This window comes from Peromyscus leucopus, chromosome 4 (assembly GCF_004664715.2).
Source record: "Peromyscus leucopus breed LL Stock chromosome 4, UCI_PerLeu_2.1, whole genome shotgun sequence".
NCBI classification, from domain to species: Eukaryota; Metazoa; Chordata; class Mammalia; order Rodentia; family Cricetidae; genus Peromyscus; species Peromyscus leucopus.
The window spans coordinates 43,593,655-43,610,885 of record NC_051066.1 but is presented as its reverse complement, the minus strand read 5'-3'; the positions used below and the strand labels follow the sequence as shown (position 1 = coordinate 43,610,885).

At 38.5% G+C, this 17,231-nt stretch overlaps 1 protein-coding gene across 1 annotated transcript in view; it reads left to right on the top strand.

Annotated features, from left to right (window-relative positions):
* The first annotated feature begins 2,458 nt into the window (after nucleotides 1-2,458).
* Scn7a (sodium voltage-gated channel alpha subunit 7) overlaps nucleotides 2,459-17,231 on the top strand; it is an 82,163-nt gene continuing 67,390 nt past the window's right edge. The window contains 1 exon segment of the mRNA XM_037204844.1: nucleotides 2,459-2,714. The gene's annotated coding sequence lies outside the window, so the exon portion shown is untranslated.

Genomic DNA, 17,231 nt, shown 5'->3' with positions numbered 1-17,231 from the left:
GACTTTTCAGATTGCAAGTTTGCAGCTGCCTCTTTTTCACACAATATGTAAAATTGTCCTTGTTTATACTCCTATCAAATAACTTGCTTAAGCTTTGAAGTATTGAGGGGTTAATATTGTTTGAGAATTTCATACCAATTTTGTTTTGACCAAGTTCACCCCTCACTGCCTCCCATGCAATTCCTCAGTTTCTCCCCTCCAACGGCTTTCCCTTCACATTTCATTCTCTCTCTCTCTCTCTCTCTCTCTCTCTCTCTCTCTCTCTCTCTCTCTCTCTCTCTCTCTCTCTCGTCCATTCCATGCTTCCTTATATGTGTATAGGTACAAGACAATCTTTCAGGGGTCTTTCTCCAAATTACCATCAATCACCCATCACTCCTCAAATAGAGGTAGGTTTCTTGAGAACCTCCCTGAATTGTGCTTGGATTTTGGTTGCCTTGATCTTATGAAAGTCTTGTGCATGCAAGTTGCAGGGCTGTGCCTTCATGTGTGCCACTCTCCTGTCATATTTTGGCAAATAGTACTTCACTGTAGATGTCCACTACCTCTGGTTCTTTTATTTCTGCCCCCCCTTCCATAACGATTCCTGAGCCTTGGTAGGAGGGGGCGTAGTACTCCTTTTAACACTAAGCACTCCACATCTTCTTACTCTGTGTGTTGATCAACTGTAAGTCACTGTTTATCTGTCTACTGCAAAATGAAGTTTCTTCGATGAGGATTGAGAAATGCACTAATCTATGTCTATAAAGATAAGAACTTAGGGTGCAGTTTATTACTATGTCCATTTGGCATAATAAAGGTTCTCTCCTAGGGTTCTGTAATGTAGCTGGACACTGGTTTGGGGGCCAGTTAAAAATGCCAGGTGTAAGTTCTGTCTTGTGGAGTGGCCTTTAAGTTCAATCAGAAAGTGGTTGGATACTCTAGCAACATTTGTGCCACTGTGCAAAAGTGGATATATCTTGCCAGAACAGTTATTATTGTAGCATTGAGGGATTACATAGAAGCCTCTAGCACTATTAAAGCTAACTAGTAGAGACAAAACTTCCAGGTCTATACCAGATTTATTTCCCTATGTCCTACTACTCAAATATGTGGTGTTTTCAGCAATAGGGTCTACAGTCAATTTCTGGAGGGCAATCAAGAAAAATAGTAATAGTCTATAATGTTGGTAATGGTGTCTACAGAACCTGATGGACAATTTAAGTATTGGTAGGCCCTAGCTGGCACTGTGCGTTATAAAAGCCTATGCTACGTGGGGAAGGCACTTTTCCTCCATTATAGGATGACTCCATTAAAACTCCTTCTACACACCACACCACACACACACACACACACACACACACACACACACGCTTCTATAGTAATAATTCTCAGTATGGCATTTGCCTACAATTGAGAATTTTTTCCATCATTGTTCTTAAATTTGCCTTATGTTTGAATATAGTAAAAGACACTTAGGATCATTTAGGTGAGCATGGAAGATTGCTCCAGGGGAGAGTTGTCTACACTAAGCTATGTGTTTGCATTGACACTACAAAGCTTGAGCAAGAGAAGCTGGAAATCCATGTACCAACTTCGAGTAATAAAATCAAATGGATGTTTGGCATTACAAAGTTATTATTTTTAGGTATGGCAATAGTACTGGGTTAAATTCTGCAAATGTCCTTATTCATAAAGGTATGCTGATGAAGTTTTTATTAAAATACTGCAATAAATCTGGACAAAATAAGATTATACAATGAATGGTCTGTGTTGTGTTAACATCTTCCCATGTCCATCTAGTACAGAAATCTAGTACATGATCCCTACATCCCTCAAACCAAGATGTAGAGCATGCCAGTTTTTAAAAACACAGATAAAAGTGTCCTCTGTACCTCATATTCCACTAGCCAGAGTGGGACACAAATACACAATGCACTTATAGTCTTCCAATCAAGACTTTCTTAAGCAGCTGCCCACATGCACAGAACAGCAGCCACAGCAATGTGCAGGTTTCCATGCTGAAGGCTGGCCATCTGTCACAGGCTGACACTTAGTCCATATGCTCTTTGGGGCAATCAGAGCAGGGAAGGGAAAGCTTCCCTAAGATCAGGGTCTTGAGTTTGCTCTCCTCCTCCTCCTCCTCCTCTTCTCTCTCCCCCTTTTCACACACTCCAGTGGCACAGAAGCACAAGTTAGCCACACCCGGCTCTTGCTCTTCTCCCAGACTTTCGACCCTTCACTCCTTCAAGTCCTTGCCCTTCTTTTTATCTCTCTCTCTTCACTAAATCTCAATCCCACTTGTCTGACTGGCTCCTTCCCAGGCAGCAGGAGGATGAAAAGCCACTGCTGAAGCTGTTATTGCCTCTGCAGCTGGGTCTCTGTCAATATCGCCCGCCCACGCTTATCTGGCTTCTAGAGTCACAGGCCAGCCTGGCGATGAGGGTGGGGGAGTGGCCAAGAGAAGGGAGGGAGGGCGGGAGGCAAAGGACACAAAAACAGCTACTAGGCTTGCAGGGCATCAGTCTGCAGGTGGTCTCTGGGGCTGTGGTTGGGGAACCACGCAGGTGGCTGAGTATCTAGCTGGCAGCAGCTGGGGAGAGCAAGCACAGCATAACAGCCTCCTGAGTCGAGAGCTGAGAGGAAAGAGAAGCCCAAGAGAGCAAAGCGCTCTCAGGAGCCTTGCTTCTGGGGCTCTTGCTGGGCTTTAAGTGAAAACTATCATTTGGCAGCAAGTAAGTGCATTTTTTTTCCTTGTAGTGACAATCTCACGATGAGGATAGTTCATGCTGGGTCCAGCTTTTCCTTCCCACCCCACTCACCCCACCCTCTGATCAATCTTTGGGAAATACTGTTTGAGAACCAGAAAGAACATTAAAATCCGGACCTGAACTAACAGCTGAACTCTGCATATGTGGTTAGTTATCTCACCTAACCAGGTAAGCTGAAACCAAGAGATGCTCTGTTTCTGTAAAATGTCTAGAACCCCCTAGATGGTGACGGTTAGAATAGATGGGGCCGGGGTTATGTGAGTTGTAACTATACTGTTAAGGAATTCAGTCTCGGTGTTTTGGCTAATTTTGTGCCTTCAAGAGTAGAACTTTTGATGTGACAACATCAGTATTGAAGCAGAGGGAGAATGTTATTGGAAATGATGTCTTTATTTTGAACAGCTTGAGTTTGGCATATTTAGTTCAACGTGGTTTATGTTTTGTTTGTTCTATGATTCAGTCTCCCAAGCGCATTCTTTCTAGCATCTGTTTTCCTTTTAGAGTTGGTGATGCTGTTCTGGTCATGTTATCTCCAAGACTTAGGACATTGTCAGATCAGTACTGATGCTGAATCTATGCAGAAGTCTCAGCTGATGGACCCTGTCAACCTGCCATGTGGATATTGGATAGGAAAATCTGAAATAGAAGTATGGCAATATTTTGTTGGGCAAATGGGGAGAAATTGGGTCACAGTAAAAGGGACCTGCTGTGGAGTGATCAGAGTCCTGACTCCTTGCCTGCCATGGCTAGCCCTAAGGAGCTATAGTCATCTGCTACTTTTGTAAGTAACACAGCCAAGGCCCAGGAGGAGTACTGGCCCTCTTCCTCTTCCTTTATGCTTCCTCCGTTCACTTTACAGCTGACATCCTACTTTCATACCATACATAATAGTGTCCTGAGTTATTGGGCTGTCTCATAATCGAACTGGAATCTCAATCGTAATATTTTTGGCATTTAGAATTATAAAACTTTATTTTCATTTTGCATAGAAAAGTTAATTACTAATATTTAACTTGACGGCATTTTTTTTCTCCTGATTTGTAAACAATACATCACAAATTCCTGTTAAGGACTAATAAAGACAATATGGATTGTTTTAGGGAAGCAATCGTTTGTGTAAATGTTGGCTACACAAGGAGTTTAACTGTGTTTTTATCTACTTTGGCTTGTGTGTCTCATTTAAAGTGTAGTACTGTGGGAAAGGGGAGCCTTTGGAAAAGTTTATAATAACCTGCAATAGTCCATCCTTTAAAAATATGTGCCAGTCATATTCTGATACCCTTAAGGCTTCTGTAAATATGTTTTATACTTTTTCTCTTTTCACTTTGCTTTTGCTTTCTGATTTAATACCATCAAAAATAGTAAACAGATGGTTGGGACTTTATTTGCTATAGCTATTAATATGTGTGTAATCAAGTTTAGACATAAAAACTCTCAGCTCTAGAAATCCACTAAGTCTTACAGTATACCAAGAGGTACCATGAGCCTCCCCTTTACTTGTGGATGTGTTTAAAATAATAGAAGTAATTGAAATTGGTCAGAAGATTCTGGAAAAGAGGCTAACAAGCCTTGGATAACATAATGAGGACCTGTACACTATTGCTGCTCATCAGTCTCACCTGGGAAAGAACTAAACACTTGGCATCTGGACATTCTGTCTTCTAGTTCTTATGTGGTAAAGATATGGGCAAGGTAACCGATACAGGCTGTGTGATTGAATTTGCCAAAATGAGGCAAAGTCATGTCTCATAAGACTAGAAATGTAGACTCAATCCTTTGCCCAGCATTTCCTTGGATAAGAATTATGCTTATGTTCCCAACTCTAGACCTCATTGGAATAAGCTCTGCATGGCAGAGCAGTACTCAGAGATTCACGCACAAGTTTCTAGTCACTAATTATACTTTTATTTCAAAGATTATGGTAGAAACATCAGTGCAAAAGAGACCTTCTTTTAAAAACATTTTTAATTTTTGAAATTATAACACAATTACATCCTTTCCTCCTTTGTTTACCCCATTTTTTACAGTATTACCTTTTTCCTCACCCCATTACTCTCTCAGAAATTAATGGCTGAGGTATTTCTTTAATTATTGTTATTTTTTTGGGAGTCTGACCTCTTATTTCCACAAGCCAATATCAATGTTGACCAATTTGAGACTATCTACAATCCCTACCCACCTCTCCTGGCTATCCACAAAGATGCTGTCTTTCCTCACATGTGATTAATTTGTAGAAACAGACATCATTTTCTTTGCCTTATTCTACTCTTCTGTTCTGTATCTCCTTGGTGGTATGCTAACAGCTTAGAAAAATCCCACCTCCTTGCCAGGTGGTGGTGGTGCACGCCTTTAATCCCAGCACTCAAGAGGCAGAGGCAGGTGGATCTCTGTGAGTTCGAGACCAGACTGGTCTACAAAGCAAGTTCCAGGAAAGGCACAAAGCTACACAGAGAAACCCTGTCTTGAAAAAGAAAAGAAAAGAAAAGAAAAGAAAAGAAAAGAAAAGAAAAGAAAAGAAAAGAAAAGAAAAGAAAAGAAAAATCCCACTTCCCAAACACTGAAAGATGGAGCCTTTGGCTTTGAGGAGAATGTTTTCATGTGATAGTTGCTGTGGATATTTCTTAATTGTGTTATTTATATCTCTTGACCTAGTTAAAATTCTGTTCTCCACATATTTATTTGGCCTTTGCATTTTTCCTTATAAACCAGGATCCATCTTGTTGTACTACCCTACTATACAAAGCAACAGGGTCTCACTGTTCTTGGTGCAGCTTGCCTGACTGAGTTCAGTCTGCTGAAGATGGCTGAGAATAACCAGGCATAGCTCCACATCAGAGTCAGGTATCAACCTCTCTGTTTAGGTTATCAGAGATCTTGTTTGAAAGAAGAGCTGAAGTTAGGGTCCTGCTTATAGAAATTCAAATTTGAGATGTCTATCATTAGTACATCTGTTTTTAGCCTGGAACATTAAATGCTGATTCTTTGGGGACCATAGTCCCTGAATGAATAAACTGTGTCTAGTAGAATCTTCCATCCTTTGTACTTTAAACACAGAGACTGAAGCTTCTAGTTCAGTACCCTTTCCTCACAGTCCTCCCAGCATCCACATGACCTGAACCACTAATTACAGGTTACAACTTTGGCTCTGGTCCGTAGCTTCTATCTTCTCTTGACTGGATAGTCCATTGTTGGTCATGTTTTGCCCAGTGCAAAGTGACATTAAAAACTAATTCATGGTCATTTGCCAAAATTGTTTTAAACATTTCTCTGTTGTTGCTCTTCAACTTGAGAAGGGGTGGCCATCCATTGTGTTTAGTTGTTCACATTTGAAAACCTAGAGTGGCTTTTGGGGACTCGGGGATCCTAGAAAATCAGACAGACTACAGGCTGTGAAAAGAAGTAAAGAGACAGTTCCAAAAGTCCTTCAGGCCTTCAGGAAATGTCATAATTCTGGATTTAAAAAGAGCATTTCGTAGATCTAGTGGCATCTTAAACTGTTGCCCAAAAGGTCTTAGGATTGCTGGGGACCGTGCAAGCTACATTCATTACTGGATTCCCTTTGTATTCCTCAGAGACAAGAATGCATTCCTCCCCTTTGAGGTTGCAAATGGCCCCTAGCCAGCTTCTTCTGGTCAAGGGTCTGACAGACTAGGCTTGTAAGAATATTTCATGTTGAAAGCTTTTGGCTTTTTCCCCAGCATGCTTGTTTTGCAGACCAGACAAGCCCGGTATGAGAGTTTTCACCATCTCAGTAGGAGACTTTAGGGCCTTGTAATTGGCATAGAAAAGTTCAGGCGGACATTGGTCCAGTGAAGCAGCATTCATTCTGGTGCCCAGAGTCCTACCATAACTCCACTGTCTGGATAGTTGTGAAACTTCACTGTGTTGAAACCCACCTTCTTCCAGACCTAATACCCTGTGTATCATTCCAGGCATTCAAATTCATATTGAATTTTCATTGGATTTTTTTTCTTTTTTTAAAAGTTAAACTTAGTCTTTTTGACAATTTCATATAGAAGGTGCATTCAGAGAATATTCACCTTCCTCATACTCTCTTATTCCCCTCCTTTCCCCATCAAGTCTTCCATAAGAAGACTTCCCCTTTCCCCAGCATTTATCAGCACCAATAGTTTCCTAACTACAATAGTATCTTTCTTCACATAGAATTAGCTTGTAGAAATAATTCTCATTTTTTCTGTCTTGGTCCACTTCTGTATTTCTTGGGTAATACAATATCAGCTAAGAAAAATCTCACATCCCCATTAATGAATGATGGCTCCTTTGAGGTTGAAGAGAATGTTTTCATCTGACAGATGAAACATCCAAGACTGAATGTTGAAAGTCTCTATCTTGTGAATTCCAGAAACCATCCTAGCTGTGAGTTCATAATTTCAGTGACCCCCTCATAACCATACAGTGTCTTACAGTCCTGTTCTACATTGTCAGGCTCCAACATTCTATTTGTCCCTTCTATGATGTTCCCTGAGCTTTAGAAGGGGTGATATAGATGTCTTATTTAGTCACTTTTTCTCAAGTGACACAGAGTGCAATTAAGGTAGTATAGCCATAGATAGTCATCATTTATTTACTTATTCCCTGCATCTTGAGCAACCATGGGTCTCTGTCTTCATTGTTATTTGCTGTAAAAACAAGCCAGTTCTCTGATCAAGGATGAGAGTAGCATCTATCGATAGTCACGAAAATTAATATTTAGAAAGTTCTACATCATATATTTTTTACTATTTAGCTAACACTAGTAGTAAGTGTCCTCCTTGGGTATATGATCTCCCCAGTAGCCATGGGACTTTCTAGTATCAGATACGCATTCCCTCCTGTGGGACAAGCCTCCAATCTAATCATACAGGGATGGTTACTCCAGTATTGTACCAGTAGGTCGATCTTGCCAGTTATGTCAGTATTATAGCCTTCAGGTCTACCACAGGGAAAGACTACTGTCTTAGGGCATCAGTTGCTGTGAAGAAACACCATGACTCTTACAAAAACTGTTATTAGAAAATATTTAATTGGGATGGCTTACATTTTCAGAGGTTTAGTCCATTATTATTATCGTGTGACATGGTGGTGTGCAGGTAGACATGGTGTTGGAGCTGAGAGTCCTACATCTTGATAGGTAGGCACCAGACATAGTCTGAGACACTGGGGTGACTTGAGCATATATGAGACCCCAAAGCCTGCTTTCACAGTGACACATTTCCTCCAACAAGAGCACACCTGCTCCAACAAAGCCACACCTCCTTATAGTGCCACTCTCTTTGGGGGTCCATTTTCTTTCATACTACCACCACTCCTAAAGACTCTCTCCTAGCTGCCTATAGAGTACCTTCTATTTAGCATAGAGGAAGCTTCCAGTTCATTTTGATCCTGATATCTCTGTGTCCTACAGCCAAAGTATGTTTGTTTTACAATAGGCTCCTACCGTGTAGTTCGAGTGGGCAGTCAAGAGGAATAGCTACAGGCTGTGTTGTTTGGGGTTTCTGGGGCCATTCTGAGCAATAGTTCTTAGGGTAGTGTCCCACACCTAGCACTGGTAGTGATCTCAAGACTCTGTCCTGTGTCTGCTCTTATAATTAACTTGATTCTGCCACTCAGAATGTGGGTGACATTAATCCCTCCTCCATCAGTACAGGACATACTCAAAGGCCATCAGTCCTGGTTTTAAAATTGAGACATGATAGCTGGGCAGTGTCGGCATACACCTTCAATCTGAGCACTCATGAGGCAGAAGCAGGTGAATCTCTGTGAGTTTGAGGACACGCTGGTCTATAGAGTAAGTTCCAGGACAGCCAAGGCTACACAGAGAAACATTGTCTTGGAAAACACAAACAAAAAAAAAAATTGAGGCATTATAAAAATCTAGGTTTGCTAGACTCAAGGTGAAATCTGCCCCTTAAAACTGTGATAGAATCTATACTTTAGATTTTGCTAACACTCCTTCACATATTAGGCCACTATCTGTAGTTTATAATTCATAGGAAAGACTGAATTATAATCAAATAAAAACAGAAAATTCTATATGAATTTTCTTACTCTTTAGGCTGAAATATATATATTTGCTTTATCCACTTCTCTGTTAATAAATACTGAGGTTGATTCTATATCATCAATGTGGTAAATAATCATATAATTAATATATTCATGCTGACAATTTCTTAAAAATTCTGATTTCAGTTCCTACATGCATATACTCATTGCAGTGTGGATGAATCTGAAATATATTATGCAACATTAAATTATAAATAATAGAAAATAAATCTATTTACCTTGGCATTCATAGAAGATTTGTCCCTTGTGGATACCAAAGTCTGTAGAATTTTATGTTTTTTATATCAAGTCATGTAATGTTTTAAGTCATCCCTAGACTACCTACAATATATAGTGTCAATGTATATATATGTATATGCATATATATATATATATATAATTTATGTGTGTTCAGAAAATATACAGTGCTTTTTATGAATGGCTTTTCTCTGTTCTTGGTTGAATCCCTAAATGTGCAACACATGGGTAGTAAGGACCAGCTGTATTTCAGGATCATATATTGAAAATGGACTTTTTTTCTCATACAATAATCCTTATTACTGTTTTTCCCTTCCTCCACTCCTCCTAGTTCCTTCCCATATCTGTTCCCATATAGATCTGCCCCATTTTCTGTCTCTCATTAGAAAACAAACAAGTTTCTAAGGGATAATAATAAAACAAAATAAGAAGATAATGTAGAATTTAAAATAGTCTGACTTTTAGATATAGAGTGGAATATAATGATCACCTAAGGATGGGATTGTGGAATGCAAGAGATGATGTTGGCTGCAGCATTCAAAATTTCAGTAAGGTAGAAAGAATGTTTCAAAAGGTTTGCCCTGTGGTACAGTAATTGTAATCAACAATATTTGTGTACATGCATTTCAAAACTGCTAAAAGATTATCTGGTAAATATTCTCCCTACCAATAACACCTTTGAGAGGTGGAGGATATATTACTTAGCTTGACTTAATCATTACAGTATATGTTCTGTGACAAGCAATGCATTGTGCTCCTAAAATAAAAGTTAATAAAATGTAAGATAAACTTTAAAAAAATATTAAAGTACGCTTGCATAATTCAGAAAGTTGTTTATTTATATTTTAACTTCCCAAGGTGATACTTCCCAAGAGTGTGTTGGCTGGTGGGAGAGCTGGTTCCGCTTCTCATAGACCCAGGGCACTGCCTTGCATGTGGTGATGTTGGTGATGTCAGCACAAGAGAACTAGCCCTGCCTTGTTCTGGCCACTGTATGGATCTCCTCACCTAATGGCCTCTTAGGCTCCTCCCCTAATGGTGGCGGAGAAAGACTTATCCTCCCTTGGGGAACTGGCCACTAGAAATTTGGCCATGTTCCAGCGAGTATAAGGACTACTCAAAATGGACTTTGCTGGGGGGAGGAGGAAACAGAAGAATGGGGGTGAACCTGAGAAGACCGGGAGGCAAGCACAATCAGGAAGCATGATGTGAAATTCCCAAATAATAAAAATGGGGGTGGGGTGGGTGTTGGCAGAAACTGTCAGAGTGAGCTAGAATTGGTAGTTATACCGGAGAGTAGACTCGAAAGCCAAAACTAATTGACCTGGTTACAGAACAGCTGCAAAGAGCTTAGGTCCCAAGACAACATGGCAAAGTCCAAAGGTCAGGATTAACTGTCTGTGAGGGACAAGTTACAGACTGGGCATCCAATACCTGCAATAACCAATCCAGAGTCAATGCAAAGGAGAGCACCAAAGATATTAAAGAAAGGAAGAATTTCAGATGGCTGCCAAAATCTAGATAGACTGGAGTTATCTCACTCAAGTTACCCTTTAGCCTCAAAATTTCACTGTATGACATTTCAATGTCTGAATGGTGACAATCCATACTGACTGCAAATTATGCTACCGACAGAAAAAAAAAAAAAAAAAAAAAACAAAAACATTTATACTCTGATCTCAAGTGTATCAGAGTGGCCATACCTCCATATGCCAGTCAATCAAAGGTTGTTCACTGAAATAAGTCTCCATTATGTCTCTATAGAGTTTCACCATTACAATTATTGATTATGCTAATTTTATTCAGGCTTCTCAGAATCTTATTAGCTTCAATCACTTTTCCTTGTAAGCATCTGCTTTCAAAAATCAATGATTATATATTTTGTAGAGTCCCATTTAAAAGATAAAAGAAAGATCAGTGCACTGAATAAGATCACTTTGCTATACTCTGTGGAGAAAATAGATTCTAGTCAGAGAGATTCGAGAGGAAAGAATGTATCAGAGAGTTCAGCTGTGAGTCATCCTAGAATACAACAAAGATGAAATATAAGCTACGATGCATCTACTAAGTGCAGTGAAGCAGCCACAACCGAAGAAGATGTCAGTCTAAATTGACCATTAAATGGATAAATTGATTAGCAGTTACCTTCTGTATCTCGAAAATTCATCTCCTCTTCAGTGTTGGCTTCCCTTTGCCTTTCACCTCTGTCGGTGTCTGGAGTAAACCTTATTTACCATATTATGTTAGACTTATAATTCTCATGGCTTTAAAAGCAATTATTTCAATGGCACTGGTGTAATAGCCCATGTCTGATGTCGAACACTACTCATTCAAAATAATCTGAAGACTATTAAATGAGAAATAGTTTTATACTATCATGTCTGCATGAAATTGGCATCTGAGCTGCTACCTTTACTTGAAGGATCTACTGTACTAAATTTTTGGTTTTCTTTTTCCATATTCTTCATTTATGTGATCCTTTTCTGTGCTTCATATCCTTATTTGCTAAGCTAAAAGATTTTGTAAGTTTACTGGAAATGTTCATGTGTACATCCATATATGGATGTATACAGGTGATATCTATTACAATTCTCTGTCAAAACTAATCTACACATTTATTTCTTGATAAATTCCCCTAGTTCCCATAAAGCATGCAGATTAATTATTTACATTCAGTGGATTAAATACCCCCAAATAGGAATAATCATGAAGAGGCATTGGGTGGTAACCTAAAATCTCTGGAGAATTTGATTGCTCTGCTTGGCTGCAGCCTTGCAGATTCTGCTCTAGATGTGGAACTGGAAAATAGTGGTGAAATTGGGAATTGGAATAAGAAAAAAAAACATTGATATGACTTCCCATTTTTTCATATCCTTCATTATTCCTTAAAGATTTATTTATTCGTTATGTATACAGTGTTCTGCCTACATGCGAGAAGAAGACACCAGATCAAATTATTGATGGTTGTAAACCACTGTGTGGTTGCTGGGGATTGAACTCAGGACCTCTGGAAGAGCAGCTAATGCTCTTAACTTCTGAGCCATCTCTTCAGCCTGCCCTTCATTATTTCTAAGAGGATGAAACAGCAGTTGTGGACAGAGAATAGTACTGAAGTTGGCTGAACCTAGTGAGCTGAGTTTGGAGAAGCCTTTCATTGGCTCAGTGATTGAGTGGCCATGTAATGAAACAGGATGTTGTTGATAGCTTTCTTCCACAGCTGGTGTACACTCAAACTATCTCTAGCTACTGAAAAATTTTGATTGTACTATTTGAAGGTAAGATGGGACACCCTGGAAAGAAGAGGAGAGAATAGAAGGAAAAAGATAAAGTGATTACCAACTAGGCAAGTATTAGGAATGAGATAAGATGGAGGTTCCCAGGTATTTAATTTTAAACTCGGGGGCTTTGGTATCCAAGGTCTTCTGTTACCAGAATACCACCCCGACCAGGTCATCACCAAACCAGAACTCAGAGGAGGAGGAGAAACTGTGCAGCTGAGGGAAAGGGGATGCCTAAAGAAGAGAAAGGAGTGTGAATGTTCTCGATAAGCAGGTGTTCTTAAGCAGTTATTTCTTTCACTGACCTTGGTTTATGGTTGATCTCTCTTATTCTGTATGTTTATTGAGATTAAAACAGAAGACAAAAAAGAAATCTAATGATGTATGTGTCATAGAGTTGTATTAAGATGTTTAAGTAGAGCACGGTTATTAATGTATCTTTCTGTCTTCAGTGTGCATCAGATTCACCTCATGGGGCTGCAACCCAAATCTTCTGAGGTTTTCTGGTTTGGACCATTGTTTCTTCATTCTTGATAGATAGGCCATGAAGAATTCTGATGTACTGCCAAAAACTAATATTCTCTTCAGCACTGCTGATAGGACTGTCTCACTCCATAGTGCACAAATCAGTTTTTGAAATTCCCATTTTGGCCTCTCACAGACTGCAGGCTTCCTGAAATGCAAATTGGAATCCTCACATCGACTTCCCCTCCCAGGGTCAAGCACACTGATGAAGGTTTTGTGTTCATATCAAGCGAACATGGGCAGAGCAGATATTAGAGGTTTATGTTTGGACTTATATAAAAACTATATCAAACTCATCAGTCTGGTCATTGGTTGAGAAGACTGGTTTAGAGCCTATGTATTTACTTCCTCTACTAAGAAGCTAGGCATCAGTAAATGGCCAGGGAAATCTAGCAAGAGTAAAGATATCAGAAAGATACACATGCTGAGCTGCTTACGAGAGCTTCTCAGGCACTCTAGAAATATTTCTAGTTCCGGAGTTTCTTTTTCACAGACATCAGTCAGGCCATTCATTTCAGAGGAGTCAGTTGTACTAAGATTGCAAGAGCCAAATTAGAGTCTGGTTGCCTGATGGAGACACCTTCATCTCCCTGTGAGGAGTGACAGGGTGCTTTTTCTGTTACTTGTTTGTTTCTAGTGTTATCACAATCCAGGAATTTTTGGTGAAGGATCTGACAGAATGGATCTATCAGAATTCAAAGACAACCCTGATTCTTTGCAACTTAATCATTTTGATGAGGTAACAAGGCATGACCCAGAAATCCTAATGATTTCACCATGCATTGGAAGTATTTAGAACATCTGGATAAATAAGATAAAGTAAGCAATTTAAAATACTGGGTTAAACTACTTTCCAGGATGCCTAGCAGGGAATAAAAGACCACTGATACTTGGAAAAATTAAGTATGATGGGAACATTTAAGGCAGAACCAGATATACATTGTAAACTTAATAGATAAATTTCCCTGTTGTTTTATCATAGTCATAGTCCATAATGGCATTTCTTGGGAGACCCTTGAAAGGACTTTATTGAACTCTGACCTGCATCTCTTCCTGCTGTTGAATCCTACTAGGCTCTTCTTACACTTATGGATCTTGCAATTTTGAAATCACAGAGGTTTCATTGTTGTTTTTACTATCTGATGCTGTCTACTTGTAAGCTTATGATGACCACTGTGTCACTTTTCACATCAGAAAGGCATTGATTAATTTATTGTACAAGGCTACAGTTCAGTTTGACCATTGGAACAATCCAGGTTCATGAGCATTTGGAATAATTTTGGTCTCTTCTTCTTGAAGTCTTAATCATTTTCAAGGATAAGCAAGGTAAAAGTTTGTTCTGATTTGTTTAAGAGTCTGTATTCCATTCTCCTTAAATTATGGGCTTTCTTTATTCTATATTAGCAACACTAGTGTGTGATACTGTGTTTAGCATCTTATACTTATATGTTCTATGAATGAAGATACAAAGCAAAGCACCTAGTGTACACAGATCAAAACACTGTATTGCATTCATTAAGTATGTACAAACATTGGGTATAATTCAAAAACAAAATATGTAAAATATGAAACTATGGTAAATTTTAGTGTCACGTAGGACTATTAAATGGATGAACAGTCTTTTGAAAGGCTGGTGTAACATGAATCTTAAAAGGTTTTATTAATAAAAACAAACCCGAAGTCAGGTATTGAGGTGAACACTGAAAGATCAGAGAAACAAAAGAAGCCACATCTAACCTCACCTTGATAACTTCTCAGCTGATCCTGTTTCCTCAAACTGAAAGCCTCTGAGTCTTCACCCAAATGGATCTCAGCTGAACTGCTGCTGAAAAGCCTGAAAGCTTAATAGACTCTAGTTCCTGGTTTTCACACCTTATATACCTTTGTGCTTTCTGCCATCACTTCCTAGGAATAAAGACGTGTGTCACCATGCCTGGTTGTTTCTAGTGTGGCTTTGAACTCACAGAGATCCAGATGGATCTCTGCCTACAGAAGACTAGGATTAAAGGTGTGTGTGCCACCATTTTCTGGCCTCTAGTGGCTGTTCTATTCTCTGACCCCAGATAAGTTTATTAGGGTGCACAATATATTTGTGGGACACAATATCATCATAGGCTGGGAAAAACTTTAATGTATCCAAAAATGTTACAGTATAATAATAAAAGATAAGAGCCAAACATGGAAGCAAACACATGTAATTACAGCCATATGGAGCCTAAAATAGAAATATTTCAATTTCAAGGTCAACCTGGGCTATTTAGTGAGAACTTGTGCAAACATTTTGTTCTTTAAAGTGAGTAAGACTCTATTGTAGACACCTTCCTTTCTTTCCAAATGTTCTCTATAAGATGTCCTATTTCAACAATGTTTTCCAAAAATGTTAGAATAAGGTAAGGCAAGAGAAATAAAGAATAACAGATTCAAGCAATCTGGAAATATGAAGCCGGCAAATGTGAACCACATTTGGTCCCAGTGTGATTAGGTTAATTAATTGTCCAGGAAGTTAAGTTTCAAGCATTAACCAAAATTTGATGAACTATGAGGAAAACACAATTACAAAGAACTCTAAAAAATAAGAGCTGTAAGTAATCAACAGTAGCTTATATTAGAAAAGAATAAAGCAAAATAAAATACTTGCTCTCAGGAGCAAGTAGAAGAATTTGAATAAAGAAAGTTAAAGTTGCATTAAGGAGATGAAACCACAAGAATAGAAGAGTGCCAACAAAATGTACAATGATGGAGTGAACAACAGCCAACTTTGGAAGCCAGAGAGTCTGTCCTTATAGATGGACATGACCATTTCCCATTAGAAGTAAGTCTGAGCAGCTGGATTCTTTCAGTATCTGCACATGAAAGTTTTTCTACTCTTGAGACTCACAGCCATTAAGGAATAATGGTGACAAATTTAGATTATGCTTGCCATAGCATCTGCTCCTTCTAAATCTGACTAGGAATTTCAAACCTAGAGAGATGTGTGCAGTGCTTTGAAGACCAGGCTCATTCCCCATCAATCTCCAGCCTTCAAGCTCAGCTCAGTACAAGAAAATAATAGTGCATTGGGAGTGGTTGGACACAGGAAGGAAGGCAATTTAAAGAGTCAAAACATTGATGATATGGTTGACTATTTCAATGGCTATTTTAGGCTACTTTTTATAGCCTGTTATTTCCATTATCATTCTCAATTGCGATGAGTTAGAGACAATTGCTAGAAGAGGAAACAGCAGCAAACACTATGAAAATAGTAACAAGTTGAATGTACAATCATGAAAGAAATATAAATAAAGTAGAATAAAGCTCACTGCATTTTGGAAACTGTTCAAGAATGTTGTTGTATTGTAGTTGTTCACTGTAATGTGTTATTACTATTAATTGTTGGTTACCAGTAAGACTTATACTGTCTTCTGCAGGTTGTCTTTAAAAATTCCAATATATTAGATAATTGTTTTATTGAAAAAGATTAGTAAGCATAAAAAGACTAGACTTTAAAAGATTTAAAGTAATAATAAAAGATATAATAATAAGGGTAGTGTATTGTACCTGGAAGGCATTATTCTAAGTGCTTTATATTTCTTACCGTTGCTAACATTACTCTTCCTTTCATCATTTCCACTTTGTAGTTGAGAAAAACAATACATCAAGAGGTGAAATGACTTGTCTAAGATCAAAGACAAAAGAAGTGTTTTATGAATTGCATAATCATTTACAAATGCGTAAATGATATTTTTAAAATAATAATACAGGGCTGGAGAGATGCATCAGTGGTTAAGAGCACAGGCTGCTCTTCTACAGAACTCAGGTTGATTGCCAGCATCCACATGACCATTCACAATAGTCTATAACTCCAATCCAAAGGGAGTCAATGTCCTCTTCTGTCCTCTGTGATTACTGTGCACATGTGGTACACAGATATACATTCAGGCAAAACAAACATACACATAAAATCAATTTAATAAATTAATTTTTAAAGCCTAGATAGGAACCTAGCTACACAACTAAACTCTTCCTCACATATTTATAATCAACTATTTCAAACACATAAAGTGTTTGTGAAAAATGCATTAATACCTATATTCATAGTGCCTGGAACTTACAAATGATCATTTTGAGTGAACTTAACCACATTTCTGTCCATTTGTACATTTCTAAAATCAGATTGCAATGATTATTCCATTTATTCCAAGAAGAATTTGCAGACTTCCCTATATCTTAATCATAAGATGTCTTTATTGGTGCAATAGTTAAATGAAAATCACGTTTGTTTATGGCTTTCCAGGGGGAAAATGCACAAACCTTAAGAGTAATTGAGTGTCGTTTTGATAAGTATGTCCACCAGTGTTCCAAATTCCTAACTGGCTTTTCACCTTGCAACCAGTACTGA